At 40.0% G+C, this 26,134-nt stretch overlaps 1 protein-coding gene across 1 annotated transcript in view; it reads right to left on the minus strand.

The window, feature by feature from the left end:
- hs3st1l1 (heparan sulfate (glucosamine) 3-O-sulfotransferase 1-like1) overlaps positions 1 to 17,114 on the minus strand; it is a 34,539-nt gene extending 17,425 nt beyond the window's left edge. Inside the window, exon 1 of the mRNA XM_085182769.1 lies at positions 16,703 to 17,114. The gene's annotated coding sequence lies outside the window, so the exon portion shown is untranslated. The remainder of the gene's footprint in view (positions 1 to 16,702) is intronic.
- Positions 17,115 to 26,134: the final 9,020 nt, after the last annotated feature.

A 26,134-nucleotide genomic window follows, 5' to 3' on the forward strand; every position in this document is an offset into this window, starting at 1 on the left:
TTGGCAACGTTTGAATAAGGATCTTTATCGACAAACAACGCATCGTAGCATTTTATATAAAATGCTGTTGCTTTTCCCGATTGCCCGGGTCAAACAATGCCGTGGAGCACTGTCATTTCGCCGTGGCAACACCCCTCCAGTTACCCGGCCTAAATGCGCCATTGTTCAACTGCCACGGGATTGCTCTCGCAGTCCCGCAGTCTTCGGCCCGGGCCTCCTCCAGTTTAGCCCTGACATTTGTCAATGCTCTGAGATTTATTTCAAGCACCAACTGACATTGTCTGGATTCCCAGAAGGCATTTTCACAGATAAAATAGGCTGACTTGTTCATCACCCTTGGATGAGTGGAGGCAACCAATCCCAGGGACACTGACTCACTCAGGAAAGTGTTCCGCGGTCCGTCAGAAACAACAACAGACTATGAGAAGGAATTCAATCAGAGTGTGGCCTGATGATCCTCATTCAGCCTGCCACTTCTGATAAAGCACCTATGCTTTCCACAGAATCAAGCTCCCCGCTCTGCAATAGCCTCCTCATCTCACAAAGATAAAGCTAATTTTGCTGTGCCCCAATTTAATGCTGCTGTAATTCTTTTCCCATCACACCTTTTTCCTGCTTCTCACAATGAGTCTGATCTTCTCTGTGTAAAGTAATTGATCTGCGGTTCATCGCAGAGGGAACACTACGAAATGCCGACTTAATCAAAACAAACGCACCGGCTTCGTGCTCCCTTCGTGGGTCTAAGTCTGCGGAACGCCAGCGCTTTCGCCCCCAGTCACGCAGGCATCCTGCAAACACCAATATACACATACATTATGGATGAATTACTTCATCAAATAAAAAGCAGGCCATCTTGTAATGAACAGCGAGGATACACTTAATCTTTGATGAGGCCGATGTGATGAATAGTTTAATGAGAAAAAACTACGGCAAGGCCTGCTGGGTACTGACGATGATATCAAAGCTCTGATGAGTAAAGTGAGAAAAATGTGCAACGTTTAGAGAATTTTATGATTTTTTTTCCGTACCGTTGTTTATTAAATGGCATCAATCTTACAGCTCATACACAGCATTACAGAATACACTGAACGTAATCCTACCTTGCCAAGTGTTGAGTTATGCAGAGAGTAAACTGTACTCGAGGGCAAAGCGCGTAATACATATTAACTAAGGTGTACACGCACACACACACACACACACTAGGGGCATGCTGTTTTCCTCCAAGAGGTCAACTTATATCTTGTGTTTATTTTCCCACACTACAGCTGGTGTGTGCAGTTGGAAAACCTTTCACGATCTGGCAAAGCAGCGTTCTATTGGAAGGCACACGCCACGGATCTGCCAGTGTTTTCCCGCCATCACAAATATGTATTCAGTACTGCAGAACTCGAGGTTTAGTATTTGGACCTTCTGTGATTTGCTGTTGGCTGCCAAGCGCTGGAGTGATTCAACACCAGGCGGCAGTTAGCAAGCTAATAATAACACATTCATCTTAAAACCATTTAGCACAGAGGTGTCCTGCATTCACTTGCATCCAAGCATTATGCAGTTAGATGTGTCAGTAGTGGTTACACTGGGATATCACTGGCGTATGTGCAGTAAATAAACAAGCAGACGCGCGCTCTGGAAACACAGTGAGCACAAATAAAGCATGCTCAGGTAGGAATTCAATGTATCCCATAAGAGGCAATAAAAATAGACACCTGACAATTAGCAAACTGTGATGGAGTTCAGCAAAGTCAGGGAGCAGCGGTCAGCTCGACCGGCTCGGCTATCATATTAGTGCAGAGCCAGGATCGTCTTGATTTGTTTGTGCAGTACGTGCGAATGACGAATCAGTCAAGCGTGACTGAGAGATACGGAGATGGGAAATGCAAGGAGCATCAGATTGGTGGTGACAGACGCCCATTTCTGGGATGTCGCTTTAGCCGCAGCGAAGGACCTTGAACTTGAACTTTCAAGGTATCGAGCTACCTCATCTGCATAAGTAATTCAAGTTGTCGCCTCGAATGCGGCTCACGGATCGTAACACAATCGGACGGATCAGACGGTGTGGGCTGGGACGGTGCTAAGTTTAAAACCTGCTAAGTCATCCTTTTTACCGTCTCTATCAGACACAAAACCTTTAAGAGAGGCAAAATCTACTCATTTTAATGTGGAAGCAGACTTGATCTAGTCATTCCTTTTGTTCATACTGCACACAAAGTGTTTCTTCAGTCTATTTTCTGTGTACAGGCATATTCTAGTTTTTTGCTTTTTTTAAATTAATGATAGGCATAAAAAAATACTCTCCCCTCCTCCCCAAGAATACAAAACAAGTATTTTTCAAAGTTGCATCGTTCATCACTTTGAGTTCATTTGAAGTGCAGTGGAGAGGCATCTCTTAACTTCCAGAATAAACAGGACGACTGGTTAGAGCAACTCTGTTGGAATCTTCAGTATCATTTAAAATGTGGCATGCCTAGTTCATACTGCATTTATATGTACAGTATATATATTAAGATTCAGGCAAGATTTTGTTTATTAACTGCAAAATAACGTATGCTCTTGGATTGATGCACAAGGTTTCGACTAACCGTTGCTTTTATAATGAGTCAATTGCTTAAATATATTATCTCAATGGACGTCATCATGTCAATACCTTATGTTTATGCGAACCCCTGAATGCTGTATTTAATAGAACAGAATGCAAATCTTCATATTTAAACACATGGTATAATTATACTGCAGCAATTAAGCAACTGAAAGGCATCAGTTATACAAACAACCCCCAGTTACTTTTCTATCAATAAACATCATCCATATATACAAATTTATAAAAGTACTCTAAAAAAGACCATCAATTTCCCACATGCGACTCAGCATCATTTATTGAGCGCAGTTTGTGACCGTGCATACTGGCACCTCAGAGGCAAATAAAACCAGTTGCCTCTGCGCTCAACTTTGAGCAACATCCTTGTAATTTCCTGGTTGCAGGGCAAACTCGATCGTAAGAGAAGTGTTTATCTATAATAACAATCTCCAGCTCAATTTCCCCGTGCACGGCCCCCTGCTTCTCTGGCAGGGGTGTGCTTCAGAGGCCTGACTGGGCAGAGATGAGGGAGGACATAAACCACCATAGCTCCGCGTGGCTGTCGTTCGTTCTATCATTACATTGTTTACCGCGTTTGCCTTCGCACCGCTCCACACCGTTGCCCGTGAAGCACCGAGCTGCTTTTTTTAGCGTAACCTCTGCAAAATCTTCCCCGTGCATGAGAGCAGACGAAAACTCCAGCGCCAGTTGGGCTCCACACGCGCTTTTAAGCTGAGATTCCTCCACCAGTGAGGCACCGTTTACAGACATTTTCAAGGAAGGCTAACCACAAGTATTGGCAGCCTCTGTTACTTTATACTCTTTCTGCTCTTGTTCTTTTTTGAGAACACAACACTGGCAGCGGTTTGAATGCAATCTCACCGTACACTTTCTTGTGTTCAGCCTGCATAGCAGGAAGGGATCCACCATCGGTTCAAATCACCAGAGCATGTGCACACTGAAATGAGGTGTGGGTTAAAAAGAAAAGAAAACAAAAAAAAAATGTTATTGAAAAAAAACCACTGTTTGCTTTAACTGAATTTAATGTGTGTGGAAAGAAAACCAGAGTAGGTGACGTACAAGACTTCAGGCTCATTTTGATGGGTGTAAGAAACCTGTCTGCAACTTAATGAAAATATCTGTGCGTGTGTAGTCCTGGGTGTGTGACAGAATCAGGTTAAGAAGATAGAGGGAATAAAACGTGTCACTTCAGCGGGGTGACTTTCATAGGAGAGCAGAGCTTTGTCTTCTGCTGGTGTGTCGCTAAACCCACAAGCTAATGTAAGAACCCCCGGTAAAGCTAATGAGTGTGCAATATTATTTTTTATTTCCCTCCCAAAAGAGCTTAAGCACTCTGTATTTTACCGCTTTAAAAATCACCACGGCACACGGTGAAATGAAGCCCGGCGCAAAGATTAATCAACTTCAACTACGAGACGGGCCTTATCGGAACCACATTACCGCCTGTAGTATGATGACGATGACTTCTCGCTGTCAATTTCATCTGCGCCCCCTTGTTGAGCCGTTCTTCATGAATAAGACATCATCACCACCCCCCACCACCCCAGCCTTTTGGCCATTCCCCTTTGGCTTATTGCTCGTACCACCGCCTCCACAGTCTTGTAAAAACCAACTGAAGTGTTTATGGGAGATAAGAGGCAAAGGAGGTCGCAGGCCCAATAACTCCTTTTATCACCCCACGTTCTGCAGCAAGGCCCGTTTTATGGGCGAATGTGCTGAAGACGAATTCTTAATTAGAGAAGTTTGTGGACCCAGCATCGGAGGCCTAATGGGGGAATAAAAAGAATCAGAGAAAGGGCATCTGCAAGATTACTTGTTGGCTTGCTTTGTTACTGTGTCATGTAGCGAAGATTGGAAAACAGCCTCGGTTTGTTCTCTAAGCAATAGCAATGAAAAAGGCCTTTTAAAAATGTTTGCTTGGGTGCGAATGTTATGTTCGTCTGAGTCCATTCGAAATTAGTTCAGGTTATTGATTTTCTTCGGGGCTTATCTTTATTAAAGGAGCCTGCCTTGTCAATGGAATTATGCCTCTGCCATTAAGGTGAGCTGATTCTATTTCCCATTATTGTAAATTCCTGCCCAGACTTGAAATGGCTTAGGTTAATGGGAAACACAATGTTTTGTCCTAAGCTTATCTCGCTAGTCAAGAAGTTCGAAAGAAATAACATATAGAACTTTACTTCCTGTGCATTTAAAAGTCGATACCACCCGAGGTTGTCATGAATATTTTAGTTTTATTTTACTTTACCATAATTCCTGTTAAATGTTGCCCCCTTGAATTCCGTAGATTAGGACATAAAGCGATTGGTTCAGTTAGATGTTATATGGGACATATAGAAATTTTAAGAATACAAGGTTTTATTAAACAGATATTTTTTGGGTGTTCCTAGTGATTCGTTCACGTGGTGATTATGCATCGACTACATCGTTATGAATAGTACATGTAATACCACCAGCATGATGCAATCAATAAGGTCTCCACATATCCCTTGGCCTTTAACTTAATGAGGACCGGCTATCTGCAAGGCTGCCTTTAATCTGTGTGTGAATGTGCCGCACACCTGCATGTGAGGACGAGCTTTTAAAAATCTTTAATCATTTTATTCTAATATCATGAAGTGCCACTTTTGACAAATATGAACAGCCTGCAATGGAAGGAAACTCAAATTTTAATTAGCCAACTTGGCAGACATGTTTCACCAGAGCAGACCAGACCAGATAATGACTAGGACCCTGTGATCCCAGTCGTCTGCGTATTAACTGAGGAAAAAAGGAGAAATTTAATTACTCATTTTCCCAGAATAGGGAAAAGGGATTGCATAATTTTAAAACTCCATAATTATCTCAACTCCAAAGACACAATGAAGCAAGGATAAATACACGAGAATTACGATCTCTGAGCAGGATGGGGTTGAAATGAAATGCCTCAGTTGGAAAGTGGCATTCGTTTTATTGGGGGTCTCTTTCTATTGGATTCTATTCAAAGTAAATACGAGAATTGGGAGCATTTCTGTGGTTTGCCCCGTAGAATTGACAACTAAATTTAGCAAACAGTGGAACATTAGTTGAGAGTTGTGGTGCAATCCTCCGCCGTATTCGCTCATCAACTTGTGCCGTACAGCCTAGATTAACCATCTTTCACTTCATTTAGATGGAGGATTGTTTGGGGGTTTGCCTGATTATATCTGTCTCGAGCACAGACCAAGCTTCTATTGGTATTTAACAAAGATTAGCTTTAAATTGATGATTAACCTTTGTAATCCTGTGTGCATATTGGAAATGGCTTGCTTGTCTTTACCACAGCCACACAAAAGAGATGCTGCATTATCATTCAGGGAAAATTGAGGCTGGGAAAGCAAATGAGGCAGAATGTTATCTGCCTGGTGTTTGGCTGGATAATGAAGACAAATCTTCAGACTAGAGAGCCATCTTATAATGAATCCAAACAGATGAATTCTTTTGACTTCTTAGCATGCATCTTTTAATAAAACTTCACTCTGACCCTGACAAGCAATTGCCACCCGTATGCTGCAGAGAAGCAGGATTTACTTGTGGGAATGTGTGGATACCATTGTTTAGATGGCTCTATTAGGGAGTAATCAGACATTAAATGAGTAATTTCTCCATATTTAACTCCAACCGGGGAGGTAATGGTTTAATTTGCTGGGCAATGAGTTTTCCTATGTGGAGTACTTCTTGCATTAAATTACACTGCAATACAACTGCATCTGTTGCTCTGGAAATTATCAATGCACAGATACACCCCTACAGACTTCTCTAACCCACAAAACAAATTTAATCTCTAGTGACTTCAGCCATCCAAAGATATAAAAATCAAACCCAAGCTAGTGGTTTTCTGCAGGAGCTCTCAAACCTTCTTGGGGGCAAGGAGCCCTCACAGGGCACATAAACCTTACATAATCCTAATGTCAATTTAATGAGTTTGGGCTTAACGTCACTTGTTGATGTGAACTTTCTCAAATAATCTTTCTACGCTTGCTAGCTAGCTTCCAAATAAGCCATGCTATGCAGCTTTGTAGCATCCTTACAGAGACTGGTAATTTCCTGACACACTGACATGATTTGTCACAATCTATTAGTCTATATCGCGCGAGAGGGAGTTTTCTTAGCTTGGTATAAATGTTCCCTTACAGCATATATGCACTAGGGTTGTAAAAAATACTCAGATACTAATCCAGACTAAAAATTAATATCATATTAGATGCTCATTTGCAACAGCATCATCTCCACCTCCTCCAGTTTACACATTATTTCAACCCCACCCATCACTAGGAGCTGAACATAGTATATTCACAATATGGAGCAAACCTCTGTGAGGAATTTCAAGAGGTCAGCAGAGCCCCCACTTTAAAAACACTTAAGTATTTAACATGTTAGCCTGGCCAGCTCACACATTAACATTAGCCATTTAACTATTAACAATTACCTGATGACCACATCAGCCTACTGTTAACATTAAGGCTAACAGCGAAATGATAACGTTGGAGCTAATCTAAGCAAAGGTTTTCAGTCTTTCCTTACTATAACATTAATAAAGAGTGTTTATTTAACACTATGATGCGTTTTTTGTGGCTAAAATGTTTTATTTTGCACTATTTAGTATAACACCAAAAATCAAACAGATTGTTCAAAACTCAAAAGATGGATCCCAGTGACGTCTGTCAATTTATTCGACTATTGCTAATTAATTTAATTTCAGATTTTCAACTCTCCCTCAAAGCTGAACCAAAAGAATTCATCCTCAGATTGAGTGTCATTTCAGACAATGACTGAAACCACCAGCTCTGTATTCTGACACATGCAGAATGAGAATTGGTAAATTCTTTGAAACCCTGAATGCCAACATCAAATGCCCTCGCTAATCCTCGCAGTATTCCACAACTGTGGACCCTACTGCAGTTAACTGAAGAGGATATGATGTAAAGAAGAAGCCATGTGCTGAAAAGTCATTCTCAAGGTGAGAGCCAAACTCTGTCCAGTTTTTATCGAGTCGAGATAGCCTCAAGTTAAATCCTGTTAAATGGCACAGGTTTTATCACACGCTCACTCTTTGAACCAAAGAATAGATCTGCTTTGAAATTAAAATAATAATAATTAAAAATACCCTCCATGTGCGCTGTACAATAAATGCTCCACTCTACAAATTTGTACAAATCTGTTTGGCAGCTACTAAAATGTGAGTGACTGTGTAGAAAAATGCCAGGAGCCAAAGTATGCATACAAAATGAACATATGTTAAGCATACATGCCATTAAATATTTACCTGACACTAAAGCGAAGCCTTTTTTTAGTGGGTTAATTTACAGTGATGCATGAATATTGATTACAATATACAATTTCAGTGACATGCATTGCAAATCGTCCTCTTTACATAAACACACTGGTAACAAAAACAAAAATAAAGCTTTTTCAAGCATTTCAGGCTGCATGTAATTATTTTTAATCCCATTTTATGTAATATTTTGGCTTGTTTATCTAGATGGGAAAAAACTGAAAGCAAATATAAAAATAATCACCATTATCCTCTTACACCCTAAGTTATTGCTGACTGATCAAACAATCAAAACATAATGAACATCTGTTACACACATACTGTAGATTTGTGGGAAAGAAGCAAATGCTGTAATTACAAGATTAGGAGTGTACAAATGTGTTGTGAAGTGAAATGGAAAATCTGAAAAAGAATATGGATAAATTAAGAAGAAGCTCATGTGAATCTCTCCAATAGTTGAGTGAAATTAGAATTATCCATACAGATTACATCTTTATATCCCCAGATAATGATACGGCACATTCACTAGTCGCTGTGGATTTTCATTTCAGGGTTGGAGAGCACTCTGACGCTGAAATGTTACAGTGGCAGTGTTACAGAAAAGGGGCTAGGACATGGCCTTAGGGTTCAGAAACTAATGCAGAGCCAATTACCAAACACGCAACATACACAGCGCACAAGTAAGAATACATGAGTACATTTAGGACAATCAATAGTCAAACATTAGCAGTTTTTAATGGAATTCCTGCTCTTAGAAAACAATGAAATTCTTTCAGCTTCTACAGTGACTGACCCCAAAGATAGAAATGTAAGTCTGTTCAATAGTCCTGTTTTATATGCATTGTTCTGGATACTTAACCTGTTCCACTCTTGCGTTTCCTGTAGTGAAACCAGGTCACATCTTTTATTTAAAATGCAACTAGCTGTCATTTTTTAAGGTTGTATGGCGCCATCAATAAAAGGGCTGCACAGCAATGCTATGATAAAAAATAAATGGATGTAGCATTGTTGTGTTTTATATGGGTTGAGTCACATTTGGGAATTTGTACTGGCAGGAACATTTGGCGTAAGCAGTGTAAAAACCTTCATTATTATAACATGATATGTTTCAAATTAATTCATCTATCCATTCGCTTCCGCTTCTGTCAGGGTCACGGGGGGGCTGGAGCCTATCTCCACTAACTGCATATATTTGGACTTGCAGTACTTAAAATCTCTCTGAAAAAAGTCATTTAAAAATGTTAGCATTATGTTGTCACTGAAATGTTAGATGTGGTGCTGAGTTGTCCACAGCTGTTACATTAGCTTAAGCATCTATGTAGCATTTTCCATTGCAAACATTTCAGCCTGTGGAAGATTCATTTCACAGCAGCATTGCGAGCTCTTTCAAACAAAATGGTAATGTTTATTTCAGATTAACAGCACAAAGTACCTCCATACTGTCTTTCTTATCAATTATTTGGAGCGACACTATTGTAGCAGCTAATACGCTGATGCGCTGTGCTTTTCGAGTTTTGGTAGCAAATAGCTTATATGTAGTGACATCCTTAGTCTCACCATAGACACAAATAGTGCATCACAGAACCAACACTGAAAACCTTTGCGCATATATCTGAAAATTCAGCCGTTTTAAGTCAGCTACAGTACTTTTGTGCCAGTGTCATCAAAATGTAATCCTTGTCAACTGCTATCAGCTACTTAATGCACTATAAATTGTACTATACAGAGTTTAACAAATTTTTTTTTTTATATTTTTGTAGAAGTATTATTAACATAGAGACACATAAATCTAAACCTTAAAGTTAAGTGTTTACTAAGGTGTAATTAACTAGGAATTTCCAATTTATTAACACATTTTAAATATATTTCCTTCTGAAATACGTAATAAGCCTGATAAGTTTTTGTTTGTTTGTTTTTCTGTTGGTTAAGTGTTAGGGTGTTTGATTAACTATGTTTTCTTATAAAACTGGAGCTAGTTATCAATGATTAACTTGCACTGTAGTAGAATAATTGTGCTGCAACTGATAACCACTTTTAAATGGTCAATGTATTGCCTATTTATTTATAATTATTTATACATTCAATTTACAAAAATATTCACCTGAAGAGTTTTTATATTTTAAGCAATGTTAGAGCAATTCATTCATTATTGATTAGTATTAAAAATCTGTTAATTGTTAATTAAACATAATAGTGAAAAAGCACAAATATTTTTTCTAGGGTGGAAAAATAAAAAGACCATGTTACCTTTTACCGTTTGCCTGTAAAAAAAATAATAATAATAATAAAAACCCAAAACACTTTATTATCTTTCATTTGTGACATGACTTTTATTATTAGCCTTTCAGATTCGTGTTGCACAATAGACTGTGAGTTGCTCATTTTGAAAGGTTCACAGTCCCCAGCCCCATTATATTCAATTAGCCATCCAATAAAGACAGAGAATGAACCAGATATGGGAGCAATATTTATTTGGCTAAAAAAGGTACTCCAAAACCACACATAAATGATATTGAAAATTAAAAAACAGGCTTTCAGTACAAGTACAAATGCAAGTTGCATTACACTGTACTGTGTTTCACCCTGCTGATATAAGACTACAAATCACAATAAATAATTGTTTTTAAATGTACAAGCACTGAATCCTCGCTTTTGAATTGTGTCATAATTGTGACTATTTTCAGATTCAGCTTCATATAGCTCAGTAACTACACCTCATGTCACCCCTTTGCCTTTAAGTCAGAAAAGGAGAAACAGAATCTTTCAAGGTTCAATTTCAAGTTTGAGATGAGCAGTGTTTCCTCTGGAGGTGGAAAAAAACGAGAGGTACTTATCTGGACTTTCTCTTTTCCAGAACACAAGATGAACAGTCTCATTTAGCACCATGGACAGCTCCCCACATTACCTCGAGAGATTGCTGCTAAACTCTTCGCCAGTAAGCACAAGTGAGACATTATTAATACTGGTCAGAAAGCTTTCTACTGGGCCACGCTGTGCCGAGCCACTGTTAAATACTCAACAGTGTGTCATTATTTTCATCTCCTCTCCGCTTAACTTTGAAAACATCCTCTGAGCTGCCTTCGTTAGGTGTTTGACCTTCCAACAATAAATCTAAATCGGTGTCTCTAAAGATCAAATTTCATATTTAGACTAACCCAGATCTTCGCCTTTGGAACAAATGTCAAGTGTTGCTTCTGGTGGTGGCAAGAGCGCAAGTCAGTAGGACCGACCAATGCTTGACATTTTGTTCTCATGAGTATTCATTTGTTCCTTTAAAATTACAACCAGTGATGTGAAAAGAAAAGGAAACGTGGACAAATGCAGAAAATGTATTCCTTAGGAGTAATGATGATGTCCACACTGACAGACGACTAACAGCTCAGCAGACTTCTTTGAAAATGTGGACCATAAGGTTGTCTTTGTGTGAATTCCTTCGTTAGCTCCCCAGATTACTTTAAAATCTCAAAATTAATGGTAAAACGTTGCGATGCAGGAAATCGTTTCATTCAAATGTGAAATAATCTGCACTCAGGTCACCAGACGCACACTGGAACCGTGTCACAAACAGAAAATCTCACCACTACACAGCCACAGGCGCACACACCCACACGTCGACGCGTCCACACAAAATAAATTGATACGTATGGAAAAGGCATCTGAATCAAAGCAAGACTCACTCTACATGACAGGGTTGTGCTCCCTCCAAAGCAACACAAGACTGACAAATATGACAAGATATTCAAACTATGAGTGCGCACACACACACACACACACACACACACACATATATATATGTGTGTGTGTATATGCAAGAAACAGAGCAAAAACTTAATGAATAAATGACTTGTCCCATCATCAAGTGGAATGATAAATCTGCTTCATAACACTCGCCAATGATGAGGGTGTCTGGCTTTCTTGAACCCCTTGATGAAAAAGTGGCTCGTGAAATCTGTTCACTACAAGGTGTCGCTGCCCTCTGCTGTCTCTTCTTTCATCCGCTCTCACCCTGTCCTATTATTTCAGAATTGCAGTAAATTAAGCGGGAGAAAGCCTGTTGTCTGATTCTCTCATCTGCGTGCCTTTAATAAGGCTTCCCCAAAGGCAGAGTTCAGACTCTGAAGCTTTGATGATGAAGACAAAGCCCTCATGTGCCTGGAAAAGACAGCTTCTGTACACCCTTTTAATGTTGTTGGTACGCATGTTGGATATGTTGGATAGATATATATGGTGCTCATCAAGTGGACCAAGGTTTGCAGCATGGATCTGCCTGCCTGCTGCACGTCATGAATTATGGAACCCGGCACAAATATGCAAATCTAAGCATTAGCCTAGTTATGGCCCTGTACTGTAAGTTACAGTGACTTATCTATTATGAATGAACCAAGGATTGGAGTGAAGAGGTCCTGGCAGCCAGCTTCACGGCCCTCTCTCAGTTACTCATTTTCACATCATGAAAGAACATGAATAGCAGGGGAAGTAGCTCCAAAATGTTAACTTTCTGCAGCTCAGCATCTCCAAAGACTTGGGAGAATTAGAACTTGCTTCCATGCTCAATTGCCAAGCTACTTAAAATAACAATGGCTTCCAGAGGATTTGGAGGCCTGGAAGATATGTAGGGAATAAGCATGAAGTTGTTGCTAATCCTCTAATTTCCCCCCGCAAGGCTGATATGAAATGCTAGTCTGATCAGTAATCAGTCCACGGGGGAGGCAGACAGGGGATCCAGCCAATTCTACAGACACACACACATATAAATCAGCCTCTGTATGACATTACCATCACAATGCTGGATTAGTGATTGTACTTGGGTGACCTAATCACAGGGGTGTAAATATCCAAAATCAAAAAGCCAGCAGAACTGAGAATCCACTAGGTCAAGAGGCTCAGTTTTGAAATCATGTGCATATTATATCAGGCTGAGAGCATGACGAGCGATGTCCTACGGCTCCAAGATGAACACTGCGATCATTAGGCAGGATCAAAGTCAATCACAAAGCACATGACAGCTGACAACTTCTATTTAACTGGGTGCAGGGAAATAATGATGCCTGGGCCTTGTAAATCTTATCACTAGCAAGTCACTCCATTCATGATGCTAACATGAATAAACCACTCCTTCACTGCCCCATATCAGTCAGGAAAACAGCCTTCAATATTTATTAAAAAATAAAGTTATACCTCAGTTTAATTGATGTATTTTATATTATATTCTTTTTCACAACAACACAACTTTTTGGGCCTAATTGGAGACAGAGAGCTTCAGGCCCCTGGTTAGGAAGAAAGCAGGCTAACTGATGACTAAGAGCAACCACTGACAGGAGATGGCCTTATGAACTCTTAGCTGCACTACATAGATAAAAGATTGTTTCTTACTCTTTCCACACTGGGAACTTTCATTCATTGTGCCTTGGAGTCTGTATTTCACTTTGAAAGTAGCAACCACTGAGCTCGGCTGGCTAGCTTGCTATAGCTAGCTCAGCATGCTAACAATCGCAGCAATTCTCTCTAGAAATGTCTTTTCATGCATGTTATGTTCACACCTTCAGAGTTTCTGGCGGCTACTTATCACTCTGTGATGTTTTTCTCGCATTGTACCAAGGAGACTAGTTAGCACCTGTCATAACTGTGCAGTGGGGAGTTCTGCAACCTCTTAACTCAGCCTGTAATTCCAGGATGCAAATCACAGGAAGTAGCTAATATGCAAATGTATTCAGCAGTGCTGAGAGTGCTCAAATCACAGGTGCTACAAAGCAATGGCCAACAATACCTCCAATCTGGTTACCTGCCTGTGCAATATGATAGGGCTATCACCTTTCATAGTGGATACAGAGCCACATATGTCAGTGTGTGTCTCGACAGCTATGTATCCGTTCTGCTCCACACGGATACGGGTACACTGCTGGGGACTGAAGGGCACTAAACAGTTATTTAGATAGGCAGTATCTATTGTGGCTAAAAACTGTTGCTGTTACACTTAATGTGAAGCGACATAGTTACAGAAAATAATCTGAATTACACTCTCCACTAACAGTCATTGCTGTATAATTAGCACACCAATCAGGCATTTCTGACAGAGCGGCATTTTGAAGCCCTTTTCAAGCCATTTTATGACAATTGAAACAGTTAAGACTTTGGGTCATGGTCGAGGTTAACGGTGCGATCGTGGCTCAGGAGTTGGCAGTTCGTCTTGTAATCGGAAGGTTGCCAGTTCGAGCCCCGGCTCCGACAGTCTCGGTCGTTGTGTCCTTGGGCAAGACACTTCACCTGTTGCCTACTGGTGGTGGTCAGAGGCCCAGAGGGCCCGGTGGCGCCAGTGTCTGGCAGCCTCGCCTCTGTCAGTGCGCCCCAGGGCAGCTATGGTTACAATGTAGCTTGCCGTCACCAGTGTGTGTGCATGACTGAATGTAGTGTAAAGTGCTTTGCGGTCCTTAGGAACTAAGTAAAGCGCTATACAAATACAGGGCATTTAACAAACACGCATTTCATACATTTCATGATATTGTCCTGGCCAGTCTGGCCATTACACGCAAGCAGCATAAATTCCATGACTTAAAAATAGAGGATGTCACCATACAGTACAAGAAATTTCGATTAAAAATATTGTTTTTGTCACAATTGTTCACAAATAAAAATAAACATTATGGATAAATAGTTTAATGGTTTCATTGACATTTGACTTTGATACAGAATTTAGAGCCTTGAGGCTGAATTGTGCCAATTTAAAAGCATTTTTAAAAAAAGTGTTTCGTAAAAGTTGGATCTCCTGAGGGAAAACCTACATCCTCTCACAACCACACACACACAAACACATAAAAGCCAAAGCCTGGATTTCATTTGCATTTTTAACAAAAGTCTCATATGCCTCAGCTAATAGTTTTCATCCTTTAATTCAGCGAACATAACCTCATCAAATATTAACTCTACACTCGTGTTATTTTTTATTGCTCTTGATTAGCAAAACTTGAGGAGGAGAAAATTCACTTCTGTTTTATTGTTCTTCTCTTCCTCCACCCCCAGCCCACCCCTCGTCCCCCACTTTGCTCAAGTGGAGCCAACTGGATAAACTCCATCAAACACAAAAAAGAAAAAAAAATGTAATAACAGGCAATTGAAACTGTTTCTCTCCCACCTCCTCCTCCTTCTTCTATGCTTACCACACGAACCCCTCACGCTGTCGTGTAAAAAAACAACTGACCCTGCGTGTTTGTCCACTCCTACACCACAGAGACACCTTTTGTTTTCTCTGCGGATTTAGAGATCATAACCGCCTCCCTATCTCACCATTGTCTTTACAACCTAACTCGTACACGCTTACTGTCGAGATGATCTCATAGACCACCCGGCTTCACTGCTTTCTGCAATACTTACACGTTTGGTTCGAGCATAGGATGAAGCAAACAAAATATCCGTTCTAGCTTAGCAACAGATGCACAGTCACCACATTCATGTTGATTAGTCGGGTATGAAAATAATGAGGGTGACCCCTTTTTCATGTCGACCTTTTGCCCTTTAATTCCAATTTTCTAGCCAGCTTACAGAGAACTCATTGTGTAGCATTTTCACCATTTCCATACATTTGCCTCTTGATTAACAAGTGTACATCTAGAAAGCTTTTTTTGCACGCGCTCACTATATATTTCAAATAAAATCTTTGAAAGGGGGATTTTCAGTGGAAAAAATATAACAAAAAGACTACAGCACATCTCAATATAATGAGCAGTCTACACCCAAAAAGTAATTGTCAGAACATTAACACCACCACATTACTTTCCAGAGCATGGTTATGTAGCCTAAAGATTGAACCTATTTTAAATACAGAGCAATTAAAGCCCACTTGAAGCAAAAGAGATAGGACAGGGTTTCAGCTGGGGAAAAAAAGCCATTATGTTTCATTTGAATTTCATCACAGAACTTATTCCACTCAAACAACGGTTTATGCCTTGGAGGAAATCCTGCTGCTAGAAGCACCAGCTCACATAAGCCAACACCCACATGCTCATAATCAAAGGTGAATTGCACAGCCCATGGCAATTTGCATCCTGTGACGTTATAATATGTGGCTGCTGGAATTTCACTTGCTTTGGTTGTGATAGCAGATACAGGAGATGAAATGATGCTGAGGAAGGAAACAATGCCACATCAAGGCTACGTTTCCCCGAGTACAGGAGAGGGGTAATTATCATTAGCTGCTCTTGTCTGATTGAGTTTACACGGCGACTCTTTAAAATGGAATATAAGAGCTTTCAGTTTCAATCTGGAGCTGGGAGGGGAAAGTTCTGCAAACGTCTCTGTTTGAGTTCGCATTTTAATCCCTTAAAAAGAAAAAAAAACACTAACTTCGCAAATTTTGCCCCAAACTTTTAATGTGTTAGAAGTGTTATTGGAACGCTTACTTTAAATGTCAAAGCCCACAGGGTTTCGAAAAGACGGTGCTCCCGTGAGCGCTTAAAGTTAATTTATTGGATGCAGCGTTTATTTTTTTTTAATTAGTTTGATCAATACCTATTAAAAAGAATTTAAATGTGAGGTTCAGAAAAATGACGAGGCACCTATTTCACATGAGTGACTAATCATATTTCAAAATGTCAGAGGATCGGCTCGCTGCGAGGCGATAACTGGATTTGTTCGAGCTTGACAACTGAGAAATGAATCACCCGTGAATTGAAAAGAATAAAAATTCAATTCAAAAAACAGCATCCTTTTCTCAGACGCTAGGAGATTCAAGTGTTGCATGAAAGCGTAACGCATGTGTGTGAGCTGCTGAGAAGCAGTGTGTCCTCAAAGTGAGTGGAAATCTTGAGAGAAAATCCGGTTACCTCGCACGAGGGGGGTTCGTGGGGGATCTCAGCGCGCCTCTTTGGATTTGGGTTGATCTCAGGAGCGGAGGATGGAGACGAAGCCGAACCAGGGCGCGCACTTTTGCGCTCGGCAGGTCCGCACGGGAGAAAAGCGTCCGCCTGTGCTCTCGGCCACTCTCATCACTGATTCACTGGAAAGCCGACACCAGTGCAGGAACGCAGTCCTTGTTTATTCAAAGTGGAGAACTCGACTCCGGTCTCCTGCTCACGTAGACGAACCCCGTGGATAGAAACGCGGGCAGAGTTGTGCCCGAGCCACTGCTTTGCGTAGCAGACAGGAGGGAGCGGGGAGGAGCCGTCTGCCGTCAGATGATCAGGGAAAGGTGCTCTCCTCACTGATGCTCTGCAATCCTGAGCTTTAAGGGAGAGCTCCAGCTCAGACCCGAATACAATAGCCTCCCACCCTAATCATATTTATTATCTATTATTCGTTTTATTTTTTCTGTTTTGTCAGACTTGTGCCTTTCTGTGACTAGACGATTGGGTTTGCCTAATAAACAATAGGCTTTACCATTATAGACAATAATTAGATGCCTAAAGAAGACAGAGCAGTGATATTAAACTGTTATATGACTCTATATTAGTACCTTGAACAAACATGCTGGAAAATGCGTAACTTCAGTTTCAAACAGACATATTATACTTCCGACAGAAAAATTCGACCAATGCCATCACACTATTCGTCCTATCACATTATTATGAGAAATGTGCCCAAGACAAAGCACTAAAGGAGCGTTTCTTGAAAGCCTTGGCACCAGACTTAACAGTAGACTGATTTACAATCTATACACGAGGCCTTTTCTTTCTTTTCTTGATTAAAGTCTTGGTTCTGTTAGAAAAGAAGGGTGATGAGTTGTCTAGTCACACTGGAAATCAGACGTGTTTATAGCCGCTCCAAATGGCCATCCTGGCACAGGGAGAAGCCAGATTTCATGGGTGATCATTTAAATATGGAGATGAAGGCGCACATTTTCAGACAGTGTCGCTTGGAAGACAGTCAAAGTGCTGGATTTCATTGTTCAAATTAAAACTACCCTAAATATTAGTGAAATTGTAAAAAGGGGGGAGGGGTAATGTTGTTGCCTTTGGAAATTTAAAGAAACAGATCTTCTTATCTAGAGTTTAAAAGAAGGAGAAAAGAAGCTTGCCCCTTACTTGAACCTAAGTGTTATTAAGTATTACATTTAGATGTCTCATGGTGGATGCACGCTACTGTGCAAAAATCACCATCCATTTTTTGCTAGGAAAATAGAATATAGGTGCAGCAATTTACTGAAAAATGTAAAAAAAAATATACAAACAGAAATTACAAAAAGAGATTCTAACAAGCTTGAAAGTCAATATTTGACATGGTTTCAATCATTCCTCAACACAGCCTGAACTCTCTCAGGCAATTTTAAAAAAAAAAAACGTCTTCAGGTATAGCTCTCCAGGCTTCTTGAAGTACATTCAATTCTCTTCTTTGGATTGTGGCTTTGGATGTTGGCTGTTCTCTAACCACATGACCATTGACTGCTTCAATTATGTCGAGGTGACTGACTGGACATGTTCCATTGTGTGTTTCTATCCAAGTATGGATTTACTGCATTGGCACTGTGCTTGGGATCATTGTCATGCTGAAAAATGAAGCTCTTGCCAATCAGACTCTTTCCAGATGGTTCTGAATGGTGGATAAGAATCCGACAGTGTATTTCTACATTTATAATTCCATCAATTTTGACAAGATCCCCAAATCATGACATAGTTTCCACCGTGTTTTTACAGATGGGTGTAGATATGTACATTTCTTCTGACCTCCTCAATGCATGCTGACAACAATTTGAACCCAAATTTCGCATTTGGTTTCATCACTCCATAAGACCTATCACCACGTTGACAGTCCAGTTCTTGTGTAATTTGGCATAGCTCAGCCTTTTCTTCCTGTTTCCCTTCTTTAAGAACGGCTTCCTGACGACCACCCTTCCTCTGAATCCATTTCTAACAAGGCTTTCTGCAAACAGTTGATGGATCAACTGAAGGCTCGCGTGCATCTCTCAGGTCCTGTGTCAGCTCTTTAGTGGACTTTGTTTCTATTTTCTATTGTTTCTTCCTTCCTATTGTTCTTACTTCTTAAAGACACGACTTCCAGATACTATCCATCTGCTCCAGATAGTTTGCCACCTCTTCTTTTGTCCACCACCATTTCTTTTGTGAGTTAGGTGTCAATTTCATCCATGAATGATTCATAGGTCAGTGTTAAGTGGTTCAACAAACAATGTCCAAAAAAAAGAAAGAAAAACTTTGAAAGACTTTCAGAAACACAGGAGAACTATTGCTAAAGACAACATAAAAAATTCCAAGAAAGTCTGGCTCACTGGAAGCTACTTACTGTAATGAAGACTCAAGACTTTTGCACAATACTGTATACTTCTGCAGAGATGAACATAGAAAATTCTGCAGACCTGAACATTAGAAAAAATGATTGGTTGATTAAGCTTTTGCTGCACCTTGGCTTTCAAGCTACTGCACATATTCTTTTCAGTGACCAGCAGTCCTCATGTCATCAGTAAAAACATGCAAACATATAATCCCAGCCTATGAATAAGAGGAAAAAATAAACAATCGGTGCCTAATAATAAGACAACGGGTCACCAGAGTGTTTAGTTTAGTGTTTGTTTGTTTTTTTCTGATTTGAGAAAGCCCCGCCTAACACGTCACTCCAAAAACTCATGAGTGCTCAAATGGGTCGTGACTCGAGTCATTTTCGCACTCATCAAAAAGTTCGGCGACCCCTCGTGCTCCTATGGATGGGCATACATGCAGAAACCACTCACTTCAGTAAATGTTGAATGCTTCATTATAGACACCTGAGTGTGCGGAAGAAATGTGAAAAGGAAGCAAATTGTGTTCATCCTTTGCTTTTCTACATTATTGTTATTATCAGACACCATAGGCGACTCAAAATATACCATCTTTTTTTTTCCCACCAGTAATTCATTCAGGCTTTTCCCTATAAGACGTCATACATAACAGCTTTAGAATGTCTGTGCTGTTGTGGTTACTGCTATTCTCTTGCTCTTCATGAAATATTTCCACATGTTACAGATGTCTCATATTACTGATATTTCCCTTTGCAGGAAACATTTAGCCCACCCACCCCATCCCTTGTTTTAAAGCATCCGATTTTAACCTAGAACCTTTTCTAACCTCATTTGCATGAGAACATAGCCAAATCAGTCAATCTCTCACCCTCTTTTTAACATCTGCACGAACAAGTCTAAAAACAGGCTCGCCATTTCACAGCTGGGACATAATGTCTGCAAAAGACAAAGCTCTTTTTACAAAGAAAGGGTCAGATATGCCCGGGAGCATCATGAGAATCCAAAATCCCCATCCATAATTGAAGTGTATGTGTGTGTCTAACATCCCCATTGACTGCACTTCCTACAGGAGGTTGTCTCAGAATCCTGGCTGTTGTAGCTGGATTCCTAAAATGAGAGCCAATGCCTGGGCAAGTGAAGGCCGCATTTATATTTCAATAGCTCAGTCAACCTTTAGAGAGAGGGGGAGCGAGGGGAAGACAGAGATCATATTTGAGTGCTTAAAAATGTATGGTGTTTGTAGGACAAAGGATGGCGGCTGTATGTAGATTTTAATACAGAGAAATGGGGACGCTGAACAAGTCGCAGCCTAGTCAGCACCAATGGAGCTGACGTGGGAGTCTGACTCGGGGAAAAAAAGTCACTTTTAGCTCTAATTGAGCACAAAAGAGAACTTTCAAGTGACGGGGTAACAGTTTGGAGGAGTGGAAACTAAAATTCTGTCCTTCTTAATAAAATATAGTGCTGTGCTAGATTTAAAAAAAAATGCTGGGAAATGGGAAATCTAGGACCCCCAAAGGGGTTCTGACCCTACTTTGAGGAGTACTGGAGTGTAAAAGATGGGAATAGTTGCAGGCTGCACTTTGTGGAGTGCCGATGTATTTGATAATTTATCAGGCGCCCGAGCAGAGCTGCAGTGATTACCTACAGCCCACAGCCAGCCAGACACCTTAAGTCACGAGGTCTCAAGTTCAAAATGAACTTTTCACGCTGACTCAATAATATTTTGGTAGATAAAGGCAATATTTCAAAGTCATATTTAACTTTAAATTTTTAGAGGAGACTCGCACGTTAAATCTGCACAGCAAGCTATTATTTATTGAAAGGGGATTTTGTAATGGTTGTAGTAGTTTCACTGGTATTTTAACCACTTCCCCCACCCTGGATGGCTTATATGTGACACCTCCGTATATGTAGCTCCTCTGCTGCTCCTGTGTTTTTATGTCATTTGAATGCGCAGCGTTTGTCATTGTTGTCTGTTGTGTAATCTCTTTTTTTTTCTTCTCCATTTCACAGCCAGAGAGCTGCATTGGTGCTGTTCAGACTTGTCCCATCATGGCCTGGAAAAGGCTCCCGCTGATGAAATTTTCATTGAGCAGATGAAGCGTGAGCGTAGTTTCATAATTCCCCAGTGACTTGCATCAGCTCGTACTGATATCGTTCTATCAAGACCCACTAAAAGCAGATCTGATGTCTTGATAGCCAGGGGAACTTATTCTGTTTGAGAGGGGGGGATCCTCCACATTGCTGGGGATTTGGACTACACATGATTGAGATGTTATTTTGGTTAGAAGTGACAGTTTCTCGTTCAGATCATTTCATTGTGCCTCAACCACCAACACAACAACGCTTTCTGGTTGATGTGACTAACTGATGACCAACTTTGAAGACGCAACAGGCTGGTATCTGTCAAGAGCAGGTGCATATTTTAATAGCAATTGTTTCTTTAAAAAGAGCATAATGATGAGATCCATCTTCTGCTACCTCAGGGTTTTTAATCCCCCGCTGCTCCTTTATGTATAGTATTTACTTGTGAAATCCTCTAGCAGTGTGTTTAAAATTTAATGCTGACTCAAACCTGTAGACATGCTTGAGATTTATAGTTGGCTCGGGCACACATCAAGATGTTAGTTTGTTTAGGGACGCGATAGAGATACCAATGAGTCGTTTTGCCATATTTCCTTTTTTTTAAAAACTATTTTCAGAATTAGAGCATCTTTTTACAACACTTTGAACATGTTCAGTAAATTAAACAGTGGAGTAAAAGCAATGCTGTGTTTTTAGTGCTTTCGGCATCATGAGCCTTTCCAAACTGTTACCAGTGTTGATTTAAAACTCTGGATGTTAATGGAAGCACTTGGTCGACACTGAGCCAGTCTTTTCTTTGCATTTCATGTTTATGAAAGCTGGAGCGTCATTCTTCCTCAGTATTTGGACAAAAAGGCTTCAGATTATTTTATTTTACCTTAGTGGCAAGGACCCAATCAGTAAACCACAGATTTTCCTTTTTATTCCTCATTTTTTATACAGTATGTATAAAAACTTAAAAAATAAAAACAACACTAATAAAAATTTAATTAAAATGATGTATCTCAGTTTAATTTTACAGTCAAAATCAAGGAATTACACTTTACTATATTTATTTGCTCCGAATAACCCATGGCCCAACTGCACACAAGATAGCTGTCACTGGCAAAGATGTCTCAGCATATTGACAGTATGCTGAGATATCAGCAAAAGGGCAAAAACAGAGCTGTTTTCAGAAAATGTCTTCTTTTTTTTTGGTACTACACTGGTTATGAAAAATTTATTTAGTGTTATCTCATTTGGAGAATGTACTGCAGTGTCATACGGTTGGCTTTTAACCATGTATGTCCACCGGCACTGCTGACAAGCACAAAAGACTGTGAAGGCTCAGTGAGAAACTGAAACACCTAGGTCATCTATGTTCATTAAAAAACAACAACAACAACAAAAAAGCATGTAATCAGCTACTTCTTGACATGGCACGTTATCTTTCTGGAAGCAACCGTCAGAAGATAGATACACGGACATGGTCAGCAACAATACTAAGGTTCCCCCACACCACTATAACACCACCACCCTGAACCATTTCTATAACAAAGGATGCATCCATAGTTTTATGTTCTTTACCTAATTCTGGCCCGATGTCACAGCAGAAATCAAGACTCATCAGACCAGGCAACATTTTTCCAGCCCTCTACCATCCAATTTTGGTAAATTTGTGTAAGTTTATTTTCCATAGTTCATTTTTGAGGGGAAAATAACTTGTGAGAATGCATCTTAACTTTGGGGCATCAGTCATAGGATCACATTATGCATTAAGGTCATGTCGCTAACTTGTTTGCCAGAACTCCAACACAAATAAAGAATTTCATTCTGTCTCCTATTTTTCTGATATTAAAAGTGAAGTAGCAAGAAAGGAAACCAAACTTTGATTAGTATAGCTTTAATCTGTGACTCCTGGGATTAATTTGCATCTGTCAGCGTTTATTGCTTTTTTATGGAAATGAACTCGCGCTAAACCTTGGTTAATGCTTATCTTGAACCCAAAGAGCTTGGGTATTTTGAAATAACTCACAGCTCCATTATGAGTCCAACTCCAGTCTTGGGTCTTACTATGAATTTCTACACGAGAAAAAAGGCAACACTCCAGGTCAGTCATTGTGATTGCTCACTGCTACACACTGAGTATGAAGGGAACAACTCTGTGAGCTGGAGCCACCTCCTAGCGTGAGGTGACTCAATCACCATGGTGACAGGGGAGGCCAAACCATCAGTCCCGTGCTTGGTGCTGAAATGTTTTATTTGCCTGGCAAAGAATGGGATAGAGAGCTTTGACCTCCCACCTGGCTTTTCATTCACCCACGACTGATGATTCAAAATGCACAGAGCTCTGATTATCCAGCGAACAAAGCCAAATCACGTAGGAGACTGAAGTGTTGACCTATGCATGAGGTATATTTGAAGCCACGTGTTTCACCGGAGGAGCTGAAGATGCATCAAAATTGATTACAGAGCTGTGAGTATGACTTCAAAATAACTGGGCGATAGGTTTGAACTGGTTAGAAGCTCTTAAAAGCTATTTAAAAATAAACACTTAGCTTGTAGAGAAGATGCCACTTTCACATCAGTGAAGATAAAGAAATAGCTTAGCCTTGCTTAGCCTTAGCATAAACACTGGAGACAATTGGCAAACAACAGAAAACGCAAAACAAATGAAGTGTTGTTTTTACTTTTTTGTGTATTAACTATGAAGATTTGGAGTTACCTGTAGATTCTGTTGGCTTTATATGGAGTAAAGCCAACATTCAGCATGATCCCATCTCCCTATTTCAATGCAAGTTAACAAGCTGCTTGCTATAGCTTCATATTTACCATCCAGACCTGGCATTTAGTCCTCTCGCTTTACTCTCAGCAAGCAGGCAAAGGGATGCATGTACAACCTACTTGTCAGTAGCACAAAGTATAGTTTTTAACACTCATCTGTATAATAAAAAAATACCACTTATATGTCCAGACTAAAAATACAGAGGGTGGTTACTTTAGGGCCCAGTCACATAGGGCTAGAGACCAACTGGCAACAGCCTGTTGAAATGGAAAATAATGTGTATTCCCAGCTGATCGGAAAGGGGTTGAAGGAAGTTTCTTGTTGTTGCAAGGTTAAATCAATCACCTTGAGGGATACCGTGGGGTACTGAACACCTGCTTGTGATTTACCTTGACTGCCAGTAGATGGGCGTGGTAAGTGGTAGTAGTTTGTACTGAAGATGCAGACTTGTGAGCAAATACTCGCTAACTACTGGCTAAGCAATTTTTAAACTGTGAAAAGTGAGCAAACTGACACATTTTGCCTTCAAAGTAGTTTGTAGTACCTTTTCACATGTTGGTTTCAGCAATGAAGCACTTTTAATATGGAGGTGAATAGACCATGTTTCTGGTTTGCGTAGCACTTTTTCAAGTTTAGCTTGGCTAGTTAGCTAGTGTCCACACTAATCTGCTAGCAAGCAAAGCATAACAAGGAGGCTTTGGTAGCAGCCCCATCTTTACAACTAGAAACAAATGGAAACTTCCAGTCAGGGAATACACATTTTTCTTGAGTGACCGGCTACTGACTGACCTTTAGATCTGTGTGACTGAGGCCTTAGCCTAGCAAAACACTGTAACTTACTCAAACCCCATCATAAGTAATACTTTGTAGGATTGTTGTTGCTTTTTAACCGTTTTCTGTCTAAATTAAACAGTATTAAATTGTTAAATAGGGAGTTTTTGGCTGCTGTTTTGTTTTGTGAATAGAGATAGCTTAGCTTTCTTGTTGCTAACCAGTTCCTACTGTAGCTTGATATTTGCTCCACAGATATAGCAGTGGTGCTTCTAAGCAAGCAGTTAAAATGAGCATATTTCCTAAAATGTCTAATAACTCCTAACAATTGCAAATACTTGTTTTTTGTTCTATCTATGTAAATAAGTATCTGAAAGGTCAAAGTTAACATTTTTATATATTACTACTGAAGAAAATCTCAGTGTTCAGACTGTGCAGATTTGTTTTGCTACTTAAGGATAAACAACATTATAAACAAGTCTTTGTTTTGGAAAAAGAAGAGATGTCTGGCTTTAAATGATTCACTTTTTGCGTGACAGAAACCATTTCCAAGCTGTCATTTTCTCTTTGTGTCCAGCAGCAAGGATAAATCCGAGGATCAGCCAAGCTAATTTGGAGCAGGTGATGTGGGAAAGTTATAATTGTGCTTTTGTTCACACATTCACAGCTGACAATGTACCACCTGCCACTGTGTGAATCACACGCTGATAATACACTGCCTGTACTTGCCATGTAGTTTTCACCTAGAATTAGTTACACATTACATATATAGTACTACTAATATAACAATTCAGAGATACTTTGCAAATAGACTCATTAGACGTTAGGAACTCGATCTTTGCTAATAGTGGCATATTAAATGTCTTGGGACTAAGCATATTTAAATATCAGACTGTAAATTCAAGCTATCAAGATATTTGAAATCTGAAATTAGAGCCTTCGCGGTGTAGAAGTGTATCATTTCACTATAATATGAAATGTGGCCTAGCTACTGGAGTCTGTTATCCTTGGCTTGGTGCCGTTTAGAGAGTCAACCTCTGGGTTGGTTTTAGATCACTTTCAGATGAGCATGAGCTTTCCACACAGTGGCAGGCAGTGACATCAGATGACCACACATCTCCATACAAGTTAAACTCATTTACAGCAGCATATTCAGCTTCTCCATGAGCCCCAATTTGTGTGCTATTTTTAGACATGTTATTTGGAAGTGACTAAAGTGAACAGCTTCCCTGTCAATCAAGCCTTAAAAAAACACACACAAAAAAACATAAAATGTCTTCCTTGATTGAAACTGATTAGGCCTACAACTTGAATTAAACAGAGCTGCATGTTCCTGAACTTATCACCTGCGCAGCTTCTTGACAAAAGCAGCGGCGCCAAAAGGTATTTTGTTTCTCGTCTTAAAAA

This window comes from Neolamprologus multifasciatus, chromosome 13, assembly GCF_963576455.1.
Source record: "Neolamprologus multifasciatus chromosome 13, fNeoMul1.2, whole genome shotgun sequence".
NCBI classification, from domain to species: domain Eukaryota; kingdom Metazoa; phylum Chordata; class Actinopteri; order Cichliformes; family Cichlidae; genus Neolamprologus; species Neolamprologus multifasciatus.